Here is an 18,066-nt window from a genome sequence, read left to right as displayed (position 1 = left end):
TGGAAGGAGAGCGAATCATCAAGTGAGAGAGAGAGAGGGGAGATTTTTTTATTTTCTGCACTAGCTGCTCTATATCTATGACTCTATCCTTATCATGATTAGATTTTTCTTGTCACGTCTCAGCTTAAATGTCATTTTCTGCTCATTCAATCTAAAGGAGCTGCCTATTCCCTCTTTATCACAAACCCTACTATTGTGTATCTGGTAATTTTGTTGTCATTGTTATTTTGCTTAATTGCTTATTGTTGAAAGTGTTCTCACACCCTGATGTAAACTGCACGAGGGCAGGGCCTTGAGTGAACATATGGGGTTTGAAAGAAGCCAGAAACATATATATTGTGTGCTTCCATTTATGTAAAATCCAAACAGAGACAAAACAAGTATATGACGTTGGGAGTGAGGTTCCTTTATGGAGAAAGAGGGAGTGTCAACTAGAAGGGCACATGAAGGGGGCTTCTCAGGTGCTGGTAATATATATATATTAAAAATCTTAGTGATCTCAGTGGTAGTTAATGGATGCTTTATTTGATTTGTGATATTACAATGAGCTGTGCAATAATCTGTTTATTTTTCTGTATGTATTTTATACTTTAGTAAAAACTTAAAAATCTGAGAATACTTACTGAAGATTCATTTTAAGTTATATCTGTTTGGGTTTTCTGGTTCCTCTAGGATCAGTTTTCAAGAGTTGGTTTTGATGTCTGTCTTTTGTCCTGCAGTTGCACTTCAATTGTCTGATTTTCTGTGCATTCATACTTAAGTTTGAGGGTGTGGGACTGTGTAGCAAGGCTGTTTGGCAGTTCTGTGGATGCGGAGGCTTGTTTACTTTAAATAGAAAGGGTGAGGAGCTGCCTTTTACCCTATATGTCCCCCAAATATTAGAATGAGGAGGACTTCATGTTAGCTTTCCAAGTTCTCAGTTCATTTAATTTCTTTAGTAAAGAACACTACAATTTGGGGGGAAAGGGCCTAAGAAAATGTGTCACTGCCCATCTGGGTATAGTATAGGACGTGGGTGGGCAACTCTTCCAGATTAAGACCTTCAATTGGCCTTTATGTTTTCACCGTTTTCCTCATTCCTGTGCTCTACTGCACCTGTTCACACCTAGAATGTCCTGCTTCCTCCTCTGTAGCAACTTCCTTGCCACGAATTCTAGATTTGGGTTCCTTTCATTCCATTTTATTTTATCAATACTTCTCCATTCATTTTTCAGAAGCTTTTGGCTATCCCTCATGTCCTCGTAGTTCCCTTCCAGTTAGTTCTTTCTGATAGTATGGGCTTATACCTTTTCAATTTCCTTTTATGTTTTCTTGCATTTGGGGAAGGAAGAGGGCCATATTCTCATTTGGCCATTTTGATAAAGTAAACTCACTGTTTCATTTCCTAAGTTAGTCGCACTTAAACTTTCCTGCTTTATCATTTTCTGATGCATGTTACATCCCCCATGAGGAATCAAGAGCATTTTACTACCTCTCACTTCCCTTTCCTGCTTCAACTTCTGATTTTTATCTTTGCTAAATTGTCAAAGTTTATGTTGTTTATGTTTTTCTTTAGTAAAATTAAGTTCTTCTGTTATAGCTCCAAAGACTTCTAAAAATTTAAGGCCATGAAAACAGCAAGGACTAAGTCTTGTGATTGGGCCCATTTTGAAGGAAAGGTAATTCTGTGTGTAAAAATCTTGTTGCTCACATAAGACTCAGGTCTTCAGTGTCAAGGTCCAGTGGACCCTCCTTTAATTATTTTTAGCTTCTGAATAGGTCATATTCAGAAGTCACTGGTTTTGTGTGTGTGTGTGTGTGTGCGTGTGTGTGTGTGTTTAAATTCTCTTGTCATTCTCTTAAAGTTATTTTTTGGTATTGCTGTTACTTCCTGGAGTAATGTATTCGTATTGGATCTTTGGGTAGTAAGATTTTTGTTCTTGCATGTTTGAAAAATGCCTTGATTGGTGACTTGGCAGGGCATAGCCATTTTAGATTCAAATACATTTCCCTTCAATAACTGGAGACATTGTTTGTTCCCCTAGCATTTAGTGTGGTGATGAGCAGTCTGATGTCAGTGTGATTCTCATTTCTTGTAGGTACTCTATTTACTTTCTTTGGAACCACTAGAATTTTCTCTTTATCTAAAGAAATTTGGCCCTGGCTGGTGTGGCTCAGTTGGTTGGAGCATCCTTCTGTGCACCGAAAGGTTGTGGTTTGATTCTGGTCAGGGGACATACCTAGGTTGTGGGTTCGATCCCTGGTTGGGGCACGTGCAAGAGGCAGCCAATGATGTTTCTCTCTCTCTAAAATAAACAAAAAAAAATTGAAAAGGAGTTTTGAACCTTCACAATGCTGTGTCTACATGTGGATCCTTTTTCCATTCATCTTGTTCTTCACCTGTGATTTTCCTCAGCTTGGCGAGAGTTAATTTTATTATTTCTTTTGATTATGTATTATTTATATAGTCTTTCCCTTACACTGGAAAGGGACGCCCTGGAGGTATCCTCCCACTAATAATTTTTTCTCTTGTATTTCTCTCCCTTTGTTTTTGCTGTGTGCTGGGATTATGTCTGAACTTGACTATCTAGATCACTAACTTCTCTTTCTGTTACAATAGTAATTGCTAAAGTATATAGGAATCTTAGTAGTTTTTTGGTAGTTCTCACAGTTTTCTAAATTATCTTATTACTTCTATTACCTTTCTAATTGATTTCCTTAGTAAATTATCAGATTGTCTTCAATTCATAATTTTTCTTCTTTCTACTAGTTTTATTTATTATTCCTGTTTCATGTCTTATCGCTTTGATAATTAAGTGATTGCATTCAAGGCTCTGGGGTATGTGCCATCTACTTAATAATATGAAATAATAAATAATAATAATTTATAATATCCATTCCTGTAATGTAAATCTTAATTATATAGGACCACACAGTAACAGAACAAATGAGGTGCCAACTATTTCAAGGCAAATAAATATCACAGATTCAGATTAGGTTAAATTCACCATTGAATGTTGCTATTCTGGATAGGGTTGATATAAAAATAGGCCACAAAAGAGTTTTGTTTTGTTTATTTGCTTTGTAAACTGCTCCTATCAGAAAATTTCCTCTTAAAATTTAGGAAGATTTTTAAGATGGGAATCTAGAATGGACCTTTTCTATCTTTTGGGGCTAGTTCATTATTTTCTCTAGTAGCTGGTTGAAGTCTCCTCAGAATGTAAAATGAATCAATGTGCCCCCAAAAGTCACTGCAGGATAACTTGCCTCTATGAAATATTCCCCGGAGTAATGCGATGGAGATGCAATTCTCCTCTATCACATAATTATAGCAAAACAAACAAAAAACCACAAAACCTCAGCAGCAGTCACACAAGCCCAGATTTTAACAAGGTAGAATCTGATCTTTTACTTTATAAACAGGTTATGTGCTTCGTTGTACATATTTACAGGGCTGTGCTTTTGTGTTTCAAACCACCATGAGAAATACCTGCTACTTATTTCATATGATAAGTTCTTTGTGTAAAACACCTCACTAGTTCTAACTACACCTGTTACTATGAACTATGGAACAGGTAGATGTCTTATTTTGCAGACGAAAAAGCAGCTTCCTTGAAGAACAGAGCCAGTCAGGCCCAGTGTGAGGAGTAGAATTAGTTTCCTAGTTTTCCTAGTCCTGACATGGACAATAAAAAACATGTAATTGAATTTCCTTTTTCACTTTGTCTACCAGGATTTCATTAAAAAATAAAATAAAATCTGGAGCTCAACTTGAGTAACTGTGAGATCCTCAGCCTGCATATATGCTTTCTCCATTTCCCTGTGGCTCAACTTTCTATCCTAACACATATTATCTCTGCCTCTGAATAGCCAACATAATTTATATTTTTAAATTTTGTTTTTGGATTGCTTTTCAGTCATTTCAAGTCTGTAGGATGGTACCAAAGGAATGAAGGAGAGGAGAAAAGACAGAGAGGGAGAGAAAAGGAAGAGAGGGAGAAGGACTGGAAGAGAGATGGGGAAATAGAATTTATATAAAAATGTCACCTTAAAGCAAGATTTCCTGGTTTTGTTTGTTTTGTATTGTTTTTTGGATAGGAATTGGCTGTGGCCTGACACTGATTTGGAATAGCCTGTCTCCCCTCCCTGTCCCCTCTCTCTTCTCTTGTCTCGTTTCTTTTCTTCTTCTAACTATATCCTGACACTTGTCAGCAGAGGCAGACAGCCCCAAGCAGTACATATTAACTTGTTTCAGTAAGTGCTGCTGACAGTTATTACCATTATATTTATCAGCTCCATTTTCTTTGATAGGAAGAGAATCACTTATAGGCCTGGAGACCAATGTATTGTCCACACAATTTCAAATGACCAAGAAAGCTCTTGGGTGAAGGAGGAAGGAAACTTGCTGTGTAAGAACTTTCAGTTCTACTTTTGATGGGAAAATTTCTTTACTTTTCTTTTTTTGGTCTGGGTCTGAAACTCTTCATCTGTCCTCACACCCCCGGCCCAGGTACACATGTGTGTGCACCATCCATTCAGCCTGCATGGTGTCTTGACCCATCAGAAGCCAGCCTAAGCTATTGCTTTTGTCACTCCAACGTTTGTTACTCTGCATGCAAATAGGGTTTTCACACTTGTGCCAGAAGCATGTCAATTTCTCGTCTGTGAGTACATTAACCCAATCTTTTAAAAGAAATTACTAAGAGTTGATTACAAAATGATTTGCATATTCAATAGCTCAACGAGAGAAAGATAAATGGCTTTAAAATGTGATATTATCAAAGGGTCTAGTCATATTTATTATTGGCCTGTTATAGGATCATTTTTTCCCCTAAAGTTGATGAACCTAAATTTATCTGTAATCAATGTATTTTTACAATTGCCTTTGAAGATTTAAAAAAATAAGTAAAATGAAAAAAAGTGATACCCTTTGTGATCGCATTGTACTAGCCACAGCCTAAGTTCTGCAGGGGAGAGCCTTTCTCCTCCATCCTTTACTTAACTGATTTTATCTTCAACATTTGACCCATAGAAGCCCCCCCACCTCACCATAATTGACATAAGAGGAGATTAACATTGTTGTTATCTTAAGTCCATTGCTGTGACCTCCTGGTCTCTATAATCTTGGATAGACTTCCTACCCAGTCATGCTGACCTCAGTACAGGGACGCCAGAACGGATGCCAGAAACACCCCGACAAGCCATGTCTCTGGAAATAGATCAGCTAAGGACCTGCAGATATTCAGGACTGTGTGCTCTGAGGCAGTGGTGGAAATCACTGATGGTGCCAAGGACCTGCAAAGAGTCTGGCCCAGCAAGAATGTCACCCAGGGCCATGCCGGAAAGAAAAATGGATCAAAACATTCTTCATACCACCATCTATCTTTGACTTTATGTTTGTTGTTGTTGAGAGGGGTAGACCTCCTGCTGGCCAAGTCATAGAGGTCTTAGGGGGATTCCTCAGGGAGTGCCCAGCGTGCTTCCATTTCCTTGGCTCAGCATAAAGCCTGTTTCTGGTTTCTGAGTATGGCCCCTCACCACCTGTTCCAGGTTGCAGCTGCTGCTGTTTTAGTTTGCATTACACGACATTACTATTGTTGGTTCAGCATTACATAATGTTTTATTTGTAGTCACAAAAACTTAATGTCACATTGTTGTTCTTTTGAATAGAACGCAGATTTCTTGGGGCTCAGTGGATGCATGGAGACCTCTGGGTCCTCTGGCAAGGGAACCTCAGAGTTGGGAGAAGGAACCAGTGATAATATTTTTGAGGAGGGGAATGCACATGTGCATTGGTGGAGTCAAATCTCATCATAAACCTCTTGAAAGATGAGCGATGTTGAAAATTTGAAGAAAGTCCGCAAATCCTGAATATATTTGGTAGTGGCCATGTGTATAGGAGACATTACGTGTATGAAGAATACTCTGCTTTTTAAAAAATATATATATCTTTCTATTGATTTCAGAGAGGAAGAGGAAGAGAGAGAAACATCAATGATGAGAGTCATTGATTGGCTGCCTCCAGCACTCCCCCTACTGGGGATCGAGCTCACAACATGGGCACGTGCCCTGACCACAGAATCGAACCGTGACCTCCTGGTTCATGGGTCAGCGCTCAACTACTGAGCCATGCCAGCTGGGCAAGAATACTCTGCTTTCAAACTTTCTTTGCCTGCTCCCTTCCTTGGGCCTGATAGCCTCTGGAAATGATTGTCCTAATTGTCCAGCAGTCTTTGTAGTAGGAAAAAATACTTCTTAAGACTTGCCTCTAATGTTCTAAGACATGCTTCATCAACATATTATTAATTAGGAGGCCCCAGATTGCTTATCTTGTGTTTCTTGGGACAACATGAGAAAGTAAAGCTTCCTGCTTCCACACATTGCTCTCACTTTTGTCAAAAAGCCTTTTATATCTGTTACTAATGAAGGGCCTGGATAGCATTTAGGTCCTGCTTCTAATTGCTCTCACTCCAGGACACATATAGGACAGACAGGATGATGGCATGGTACCGACGAGTGAGAAGACAGTCAAGTGTTTGCATCATCGGCAGTGAGTTTCTGTCAGAAGGGAGCAAAAGCCAATATAAAGTTGAAGGGATATATCAGGGGGCCTCATTTTAGGATTTCCTTTTCTGGGCAGGATGATTATATTTGCATGCTACACCTGTTTGCAGGTATGCTCTCGGCACCAAGTGTATGAGGCAGTGGTCAGATCTTTGATCAAGTTTGGAAGGTATTATTCTATCATTGCCAGCCTAGTTTACAGTTTCAATTGTAATCAGAAGTAGATGTGGAGTTGAGGCCTGGTGTCCTATCCTAAGGCATTGAAGGGTGGTTGGAGGGACTTTGGAGGTGCTCCTCCCCCAGGACCACCATGTATGAGCAGACTCTGGCCCCAGCTGTTTTGTATCTACTGGTAGTTTTCCTCTTTAACCAAGCCATTTACTCTCTTCCACATCATTTCCTTGTGGACAGAATGGCTGCTTATTGGGAAGAAATTAGCTCACATTTCAACTAAATGTAAAGACCTTTTCACATCTAATAATAGTTCCCATAATGTCCATATGTGCTAGGCAGTGGGCTAGAAGCTTTACATATGTAATCTCTAATCCCCACAATGACCACAAAAACTAGAGCATATTCTCTAGTTTCACAGATGATAAGGCAAAGGTTCATATATTCCACCAAATATGGCCAGTGTCAGAGTGTAAGTAATCAAAGGAACAGAATCTCAGTCCAGGTCTAAAGGCCAAGCTTTCCATGATCTCGCCACTGGACCCTCTGTGCCTCTTGTTAGCCTCATGCCATGAGTTTACCAGCTGGACAAGAGAGCACAAACTTTTTTTCAAAAATTTTGAGTTATAAAAGCAAACCTTGATAATATCCTAACATGGACTAAAACAAAGAAACAAGCAAATAAACAAAAATCCTGCTAAGTTTGGATTTTTATGTTTGGATTTTAGGCTAAGAATAGTGGGCTTGCTGCCCACAAGAAATAGGATCTGGGGAGAGAACTGGACAGGGCAAAGAAAGGGAACTTAGAAAACAGATGAAGTGGGTTTGACCAGTAAAACTGTAGTGCACCCTATGGGTGATACCATCAGAAAGCACTTTTTAATGCCTGAATTGAGTGGACCTCTGGGCAGGCTTGTGTATTAAGACTTCTGAGCACACTGACTGACATAGCCAGAAGTCTGCAGGACACACAGAAAACAGAGAGGAAGTATTAAATCAACACAGGACGTGGATGTGACCTGCTCATATCTGGTGCAGATCAAAAGTGAGTGTGCCTGACTGGTGATGGGTGTGAGTAAAGTGCACAGCTGGGGAGGAGAGAGGAGCAAGTGAGCACGTAGCTAGAACGCTCAGAATTCTCATGGCCACCACCCTGATTTGGGCTACCGCCCACATAAATGTATGAACTAGTCAATAGGAAAGTGATCAGCCAACTAGCATGGCCACACTCTTGGATTCTTGGTGGATTTGCTAGAGTTTGTGGCATTTTCCATCATTGGGTTTATTTACCTGACATCAAAAATGACCCTTGAGTTTGTCCTGAAGGTTCTCGTGGAAACAAATTTCTAATCCTGTCCCAGGGCATGGTCCCACCACTCAGTATCCCACCTGTGTCACTGTGAGGGCAGCCCTGTGCCAGATCTCCCTCTCCCCTCAGAGTTGCAGGCAGATGTGGCCAGACAGCTGGGGATCATTAGCAACAATCAAGGAGCAGCATTAAAAGGCAGAGGGTTGAGTGTCTTGGTTCTTACGCTGGCCTGCCTGAGGAAGCCATCTGGACAGAGGAAATTTGCCTTCAACCTTGGCAAGAGAACTTTGTTCTGTTTGAACTTTGTTTAAAGCCTCAGAGTGGGTGATCATTTTGTTTAAACTTTCCTTAAAACAAAGAGTGGGAGATCCCCCGCAATTAACAACAGGAACCTTCTTCCCCTCTCAACAGATTTGATAGGAAAAAACACAAGGACTGTTCTGATACCCATTAACATGGCTCAGTTAGCAGGGTGGAAGGGAAGGCACAAGGGAGTGGGATTCTGCAGGCTCAGGAGAGCTAATAAAGATATAATCATGTCATTGGTCGTCCTTGATCGGACCTTCTCCCATTCCTGAATTTGAGGACTCTCCCCATTGATTGCTGAGGGCTTCCGTCGATGACCACCATACAGCAACAATTTAATTTTCAGCATGATTTCCTGCATTCACTGTTCATCTTTGCCCAGGAATTGACTCAACGCTCACAAAGAATGGGATTGGCTGCTCTGCCTTCAAGTGATTCAATAGGGATGGGCATCCTCTCCGTTGTGAGGCAGTCAGGAATGCAGCTGCTTTTTTTCTGGCCCTGCCTGTTTATTTAATGCAGTTCCCATATTGGACTGCAGCCAGGTTCATAGGGGGATAGTAATGAAGTCAAAAGTTTTCTCTTTAAGCCTAAAGGTTACACCTGTGTCTAGAACACACATATTTATTCCTGGGAACATGTATGTATTGAGCACCCCAAGAAAAGCTTACTGGGGTATAGGCCTGTGGCAGAAGTGTGTGCACCCACTTTTCTTCTCTGCTGTGCTCTTGTTTTCCTGACTGTAAGTAGGAGTTGAGGCGAGCTCCGCCTGGCCTCTTGGGCAGTGGCTATCGCTGCCCTCCCAGCACCCCGCCCTCCTTGCCCAGGCCATTTTCTCTCTGAATCTCTTGCTACCCTGCAACCCTACCCTTCTGTTTGGGTCCCTTCTGCTCTGGGTTGCCCTGCTTAGCATCTCTCCCCCAGCCGCCTCTCCGGCCCCATGGGCTGGCTCCTTAGCCCTGCCGTGGCACTGCATTCCCTCTGTGCTGTCATTGCTGGCTTGATTGTCTCTTTGATGGGACCATAAGCCTTATGGGGGTGAGACATTCATTGTGTCTACTGTTGAGTCCTCTGTGCCTACAGTAGCTACTGCATGGTGGTAAATACGATTCAATATTTTTTTAGTTAAAGAACAAAATGAGAAATGAATGAATGGATAAAAGAAAGGAGCAAACAAGCCATTTCCTCATTCAAAGCTAAGAGGTGAGTATAGGGAATCCCAGTGGAAGGGACGGCTGCCTCCCCACAGCCTGACATACCTGCTAAGCTTGTACAGAGCTTCCACAAACATTTAAGAACAATCACCTGATGCTTCCTCCTGTGTTAAATGCAAATGGGTGGGGGTTCCGTGGACAGAGGGAAGCTGTATGGGTGTTTTACAGCTAGTGTGTGGGGATCGTAACCCTCTCCTCCAGTGGAAGAGGGGCTGTGAATGGGCGGAGTCTCTGGGGCCATGGGACCCACAGATGGGAGACCCCCATGTCTCTGGCCTACGGTCCTTTATCTGGAGAGAAGAAACATGATCTTTCCCTTTTATCCCTGTGTCAACACATCCTACACACCAGGGGTTAGATGCGTGAATACGGTTTTACCAGGTGGTGCAGAGGCTGTGATACTTTGTAGGGATGGAGTTTGGGGTTCCTGCTTATGTCTTCACCATTCCTTACTCCCATCCCTAAACCTGACCTGCTTCATCTCTAGTTCTACCTTAGTGCTCAGATTTGTAATCAGGTGGATTCCTCATTATACATACTATCAATTAAGTAATAAGTAATTAGTCCTTGTTGCTGGAGAACAACCTAAAAACAATCTTGTGTATTGATCGTCCCATTTTATAGGGGACTAAAACTTAATTTCAAATGTATGATTTTTTTCAGTGATAAGAACAGCTAAACACAATTGGTCAATTAAAAAAATAAGTGGGAAAAGTATGATTCTGTACATATGCTGCACGTTGGAAACAAATACTTAAAAGTAAAATGTTCATACGCTCTGCCTCAATAATTTGATGTCTGGACGACTATCCTAAGGAAATATTTTAAAATGATAATGGAAATATATGCATAAAGATGTTCGACACAGCATTGCTTGTAGAATCCAGGACTCAGAAACACGCTAAGTGTTGAACTTCAAGAGAATGGAAAAAATAAATAATAGCAGAGCCGACTAATGTACAGAAATGAAGCTATAAAAAGTGATTTACATAGGTGATTTTTAATGACCGTTCGTGCTGACGGTATAACATTAAGTAGAGAGAGCAGCAAAGAAGGTGTGTGTGGTGTTTGCTCGTAGGTCGTCATGTGTAGATGAAGGAAAACACACCAAAACGATGACCGTGATTGTCTGGGTAGTGGGGTTATAAGTTCTTAGCCTCCTTACCACATTCTCCAAAATTTCTACAACAAGACAATATTACCCTTCTTCAGTGATTATTTTTATCGTAAGAAATGAATGATTATAAAACATCATAATAGATGTTGTGCCTTTTGTTTTGTCAAGAGTCACGACTTCTTTTCAAAGCTGCCAGAGGCACCAAAAACTACCCACAAGGCTTTGTAGACATACACAACACAAAACTTGCCTCTCGGAGGGAAGGTGTTATCGTACAATTCTTGCTGGAAGTTTCTGAGTGAATTGTGTTCTCTGAGCCAGTTTTCCTTGGGATCAATTGTTAATAAGTGTTATCAGCATAGAAGTAACTGAGCGGGCTGCTAGTTAACAGAATGCCTTGTGGAGAGCCCACAGTCTGCACCAATGAAAGTTTGCTTCATAGTTCACATCACAATCCCACAGGATGGAAATAAGGTGATTCGCGTCTCAGTTTAGATATTTGGGGACATTAAGTGGCACAGATCTTAGTTATTATGGCCCAGGTTGAGATTGCTGTGCTCTCTTCCAAACATTACTTGTACAGGCAATAGCTAGACAATATTAAATTAATGGCAGCCTTCTTTAGGATGGTGAAGCTGTATAATTAAAGGTCTAGGTCCCGGCACATTTAGTTTGATGCAATAGTCCCTTTTCCTCTGAGAGGCTGGTCAAGCAGGAGCTTCAGGTCACGTGTAGACAGGGCTGTGGCCTCTGCAGCCCATCTTACCTGCATTTCAAAACTGCCCACGATGTGCCACAGTAGGGGCCTTATTATAAGAGGGGAAGATTGCAGTATAGAAGGAAAAAGAACTCTGTTAGGGTTGGATTATAAAATATTGACTGTTCCTGTCTAGGTTGAATCCAGTTTTATTTACTCTTTTTTATTTTTTAATTTTTTAATTTGTTTCTATGAATTTTGGAGACTAATCTCAATGGAATGACCAAATTTTACAAGTAGTCCCTATGGGTGAGAAGCCTGGGTATGAGTTGAGAAAGAGAGGTAGGGATAAGGGGAACAAAGAAAAAATGTCCTGTCTTCTGCATAATCCTTACCCTGCACCCTGAAGCTCAGGAATTCTCTCGTCTCATCCAATCCTACTAGGGGCTTATAATCACTGAGCACTGCACTAGTGCTTTATGACATCACTGAATCCTTACAACCACCACTTGAACGGGGTGTTTTTTTATGGCCAATTCATAGAAGAAAAGGAAGTAAAGAGTAGCTAAAATTGAGGGTGCTCCCCAGCCCTCACCCCGTCCCCAGGCCAGGATTTTGGATTATCACCTTCCACAAAGGATTGGGTGTTTCTAGGAATCACTTGTGATGTGCCATCCAGTACATTTCATCATCAGCATCATAACTACCAAACTGCCTCTGCATTTCCCTGTGTGTGAGATTAGAGCTGCCCTAATCTTCAGCCTTGGTGAAATTAGGACTTGAAGCATTTCTCCATCTTTACCTCATAATTGCTTAAACTATGCCAAAAACTGAACAATGTAGCAAGACACAGTAGTGGGATGTGTGTTCCCTCCGTGTTTCCAAGAAACAGGCTGTTAGACTGACATGAGCAGAGGCCAACTCAGGTACAGAGACTCACCAGGACAGAAAGCCCAGGAGGCCTAGCAAGGGACAAAATGGGGAAAACAAGGACCTTGTCCCCAGGATAACATATCCTCCCTCAGCATATTGCTGGTCATACCATTTGGACCTCCTGAGCGTTTCCTCCCTAAAGATAACATCTTGGCCTCAGTTGAATTTTAGCTCCAGGCCCAGAAAAGCAGCAAAACCAGACAAGTGGTGCCCTGGCTGCCTCCGGACCAGCTACATTGACTAATGATCCCCTGCCCTGGCACCGACCAATCAGTGGAGACCACAACCCTCGAAGAGAATGTGTGGAGAGCTAATGAATATTCTATTGAGACACACACCTGAGACCTCCCCTAAGAGTTCCACCTACACGAAAGAGATAAAGGCGCTCAGGCCCCTCTGGCCATGGCTCAGCCTTTGAGCATCAGCCTGGGATCCAGAAGCTTGTGGCTTGATTCTCGGTCAGGGCACATGCCTGGGTTGAGGGCTCGATCCCCAGTCAGGGGCATGCAGGAGGCAGCTGCTCAATGAATCTCTCATTATTGATGTTTCTATCTCTCTCTCCCCCTCTCCCTTCCTCTCTCTGAAATCAATAAAGATATATTTTTAAAAAAATAAGCTCAGGACAAAGGACCCAGTGCACACTCCCCACTACCCCCAAGGGGAGAAAGCCAGCGCCACCTCCTTCCCCCTTCTTCCCTCCGAGAGGACTCCAGGAGACTTGCAACCAGGGGAGCAATGGGCTGCGGCAGCTCGTCCCGGGCTTATCCCCTGAGCCTGTCTCCAAGGCCCCTTCTCTCTTTGGCTTCTCAGTGAGTGAAAGCAGTCTGGTTTAGGCTCTCCTGTTGCCTCTTCTATGCTCTTTCTTGTTTCACTGTCTCAAGTATATTTTTGCTGCCACCATGGACCCAATACCTTTTGACTCAGTGCTGTGTAGCCCTTTTCTTTGGATATCCCCCATCCTCTTTCTTTAAATAAATTCAATTTTTATTTATTCACCGGTCTGAGATGGCTATTTAGCTTGCCCACGTACCACCGACCTTCACCTTTCACAGGCTATGGTGGGAAAATTAAGATGGAAGTTTTGAGTCTCACCAGCAGTGCTAGTGCTGATCCTCCTTTCTGTGGCAGGTGGCCCCAGTCATTGCCCTACATGTGGACTCTACCCTTTAGACAAAACCTCCCGTTCCAATGGGTCCTGCAGGCTTTCGTCAAGATTAAAGTATTACAAGCAAACACAGGGTGGGAGTCTTTGGGAACAGAAACACTCATTGTGGAAAGATAACCGGGAGTTTATGGGACAGAAATGTAAAGATGCAAGAACTGATGAAGCAGTGGAGAGCCGTCACTCACAGAATTGCCACCACCTTGATTCCAAGCGAAGTAATCAGCAAGTTATTTGGAGAAATAGTTTTATTGTTCTCAGAAACCCCTTGCCAGCCTTTTTCAAGAAAGAAAATGGAAATTTCTCTTTAATCAGGGAGAAGTTGGTTATTAGTATTGGTGATTTATACATGAGACACCTGCCCAAGTGTGCAGCTCTGCCTAAGGAGATTGAAGGAGAATTGAGTCACCTTTGATGGGGGACAGACTTTCTGGCAAAGTAATCCTGGAAAAAATATAGAATAGGAAATATTTCATGCTCTCAGATGCATTTTCTAAATTCTTCACTGATTCTTCAGCTAATTTATAACTTAGTTCACAGCAACTGTTTGCTTACCCTTAACATCACCTAGATACGCACCAACATTGCGTTTTCCACTCCTTCTTGGGCACATGGGAGACCACATTCCCCAGCCATTTCCAACCAATGGGCCAGGAGCGGAAATGACATGTGCACCTTCTAAGTGGAGGCAGAGGGAAGCGCTCCCTTCTTGCCAAGCTGGCCTGGGAACCGTGGGTTAGAATCACGGAGCCACAGGGTGGAAGCCGCCTGACTCCTCAGTCACAGGCTGGAGGAGAGCTGCCCTGGAGAGCTGCAGACTCACTGCGGACTTGGCAGCAGTGAGGAAGGAAGCTGCCTTTGATACTGAAACCCATTGATATTTAGGGTTAGCCTCTCTTTATTAATGCATGGGCTCTTCCCCGGGGTAGGCTCTTAGTGAATACTTGTCTAGCTCATCATCCATTTTGGAATATTTTTCTATTTTCCAAACCTACTTGGAATCTAGCCTGGTGATGAGAAATTGCTGAAAACAAGTTTTCCTGACATCTGGAGTTTTATAGCTCCATCTCAGGCTGCCAGGTGTCTGAATTTTGCCCAAATGGTCTTGATAATGGTCTTGTGTTTTTCTGTGTGTGAGTGACTTATGTCCTGGAGGCTATACACTGCTACAGAGTAAATGAGGGATATGAGTCTCTGCATTTCTCCATTCAGACTATCCGAGCTGAGAGTGACTTCCTTGCATGGCTTTCTAGGACATCCAGTCATTTTTCTACCACCTTCATTATTTTTGACATATCTTCATGCCCTCTTTATTACATTTTACTAAATATCTTTCTCTAAGTTAATTCACTTTTTGACAAATATGTTTTAAAAGTAACTACTTTGACAATATTTAAATGGAAATCTATCACTTGCTAGAGATACAAGATAACTACAAAAGTAATTGTAATGAAATTTTTATTAAATTCAAAATAGTAAATGTTACCTGCTGTGTTATAGACTGAAAGTTTGTGACCCCCCCCCCCCCCACCACCACCAATTCATATATTGAAATCCTAACCCCTGATGTGATGGTATTGGCAAGTGGGGCCTTCGGGAGGTAATTAAGTTTACATGAGGTCATGAGAGTGGTTCTTATAAGAAGAGGAAGGGACACAAAAGTCTCTCTGTCTCCATGTACACACACAAAGAAAGGCCACGTGAGGACACAGTGTGAAGGCAGCTGTCTACAAGCCAGGAAGAGAGTCCTCCATAGACATTTAATCTGCCAATATTTTGATCTTGGCCCTCCCAGTCTCCAGAACTGTAAGAAACAAATTCCTGTTGTTTATGCCACCCAGTCTTTGGTATTTTGTTAGGGTAGCCCGAAATGTCAAGCACACCTGCAGAATACCCCAAGACTGAGGGCTACCTTTTCTTTGAAATTAAAATGGGGGGGTGGGGAGCAACTGTTAGAGATACTAAGGCTACATAGTAGCCTAAACTGAGACTTTGCAGTGGATGCAATCAGAAGAACTCAATGGGGAATAACTTTCCTGGTATTAAAATCAGACACCACATCTGGTGGTATCTCTCACTTAGGTATTGATGACCCAGAGAAAGGAGTGAATCAGAAGTGTGTATCCTAGGACCTCAGCTAGCACATGACTATCACCTTCTTCACATACACCCTGTGTCCCTTATATCTTTTTCTTTTCACTTTACTCTTATCTAACTGACCTTAGTGAAATAGTATGATATAAAAACTAGGGGGAAAATCAAGCTATGTGTATAAGATCTACATAGTTTTTCCATGTTAGCTGAATGTGGTAAAAATTTGCATTAGATATATTGCTCATGCACATTTTATTTGATATTAGTAAAAATAATTAGTTTTAACATTTAAAAAACCCATAGGTACCAAATCAGTCTTCTCACTGCCTTTCAGTCAGTATGTTTTGTAACACATTTAAAATAAGATAATTAGAAAGTAAAGCTCTGTGTTTTTTTGTTTTTTTAAAAGGCAATAGTTTTCACTTCTTGCCTACTTGTCCTTAATTCCTTTAGGAACTTAAAAATCCTGTTTATCTATCAGCCATGCTGATGATAGGGCTGTCAAAACTCATTATGGAACTCCCTGAATGAGGAATTCCACAATTAAATATGACCTCAATTCCCAGTTTAACTAGCCTATCCCTCCCACCCCACCCCAGATTTGAAGCAGAATGCTGTTCCAAGAATTGCTGTTCCAAGAATTGCAATTGATGAACAAAAGGCTAAGCTTCTCTTCTTCGAAGCAGGGAATTAGCTGATGTGTTTGCCTATGATGGCATCTGAATCCAAGCTTACTTGCTCCCTGCCACTTGTTACCTGTGAGCAAGTGTTATGCGAAGAACATGGCTTGCGTTGAGTTTCTCTCCTGGTGTTGGCCTTCAATGTTACCACTCATTTAATATCTTTTTCTCTGCCCTTATTATCAATTCCTTTCCTTCATTTTCATTCCATCCCATGGATTGTGAACTCGACCATCTGGCAGTCTCGAGATTCTGTGATTAAAAGACATAGCTGTGGGGGATATGGCCGGATGTTTAACAAGAGGGTAAGAAGAGAGCTTGGCCTAGATGCCAGGAGGCTTGGATGCTCCTCTTTGCTCCAGGGCATGCTGGTTACCTTCTGGGGAGTGGGTGGGAACCAGTTGCATCATGTCCAAAATGAGGGGTTGTGGACCCCACCCCCCCACGCATTCTAACCTTCCTTTCTTCTACAGAGTCATATAAGTGAGTTTGACTTTATCACAGAGTATAATTCTGGCTGATTTATTCATATCTTTTTTGTGTAATTTAACTCAGCCCCAATATTTTCATCATCCCTTGTTTGTTTTTTATTTGTTCCTTTTAATGTGATTTTGTGCTTTTGTTCTAATTTCTACCATGAGCTACTCCCCTTTTTCATCTTTATTTTCACTGCTCCCTTTCTCATCTCGGTGTTATTTCCTTTTTCGTTTCCTCAGTAGACATGACCGCCACCCTTCTCATCCTGATGGCCAGTCCTCCCAGGGCCCGAGCCGCAGAGGAGAAGGGAGGGGGGAGGCCGGCGAGGCACAGGCATCACCCCCTCAGAGGGCTCGGGGCTCCGGGGTGGCGCACCCCCTCTGGGCCCGGCTGGCCCGCCCGAATCCCCAGCACCACTCCTCTTGCCTGCATTCCTTCCCGCCACTGCCGAGCACGCCTTTATGACTTGTTATGTCTCAAGCGAGAGCCTGGCATCCGGGGAGTTTCCTTGCCTGTTTTCTCTTGCTGGATACTGTTTCATTCTTCATCTCTGTCCTTGGCTGAGTCATTTTATCTCGCTGCCCTTTACGCAGCCTTATCTCCAAATCCTATCTCACCACAGTCCCCCAGGCTGCTTGCTGTGACGGAAAGTTCCCCTTTCCCGTTCAAAAAGCCAAATTCTATTTTTCATTCAACCTCCTCCTCAAAACATTCTCCATGAGGGAAGTGTGTAAACAGGCTGTGAAGCGGGGCCAGGAACGTCCACGAATGTTGGTGGGCCTTCCCATGGGCTGGGCGTCCTGCCTGGGCCCACTCCTGGCTGCTGACCACACGGTTGCCCTGGGCGCCGCTGTCGGCGATGTCCAGGAGCCCAGACAGGGCTTGGCTCACGCTGATCACCCTCGCAGGGCTCTGCTGGCTACAGCCGCGTGATTTCCTGCAGCATAAACACGTACAAACTGCTTCCCAGGCTAGGTCTCTCCCAACTTATCAGGAGAAACCCCTGTCAGTAAAAAAGTATGATCATGTGCCTCCAGTGTACGTCGCTTATTTGTGGAGAAAACGTATGCATGTTCCACTATACCAAAACATGTATTTTATAAAGCATATACAATATGTAAATTACAAAGGCATGAGCTATGGCTACAATAAACAATGTTTTAAGAATAGTTTTTATTTTATTTAGTTCAATGGTACAAAAGACCTTTTGTCCCTGCTGAGATAAATATTGTTAATAATATTTCTAATGAGAGCAGTGTGATTTAATATGCTAGTCCTGACGAGATCATTATAGTTTTTATCTCATAATGTGCAGGATGAAGAACTATTACTTGGAGTAGAAGTGTTGGCTTTGCCAGTTTCT

The sequence above is a fragment of the Miniopterus natalensis genome, chromosome 5, assembly GCF_054644295.1.
Source record: "Miniopterus natalensis isolate mMinNat1 chromosome 5, mMinNat1.hap1, whole genome shotgun sequence".
NCBI classification, from domain to species: domain Eukaryota; kingdom Metazoa; phylum Chordata; class Mammalia; order Chiroptera; family Miniopteridae; genus Miniopterus; species Miniopterus natalensis.
This window is presented reverse-complemented; position numbering follows the sequence as displayed.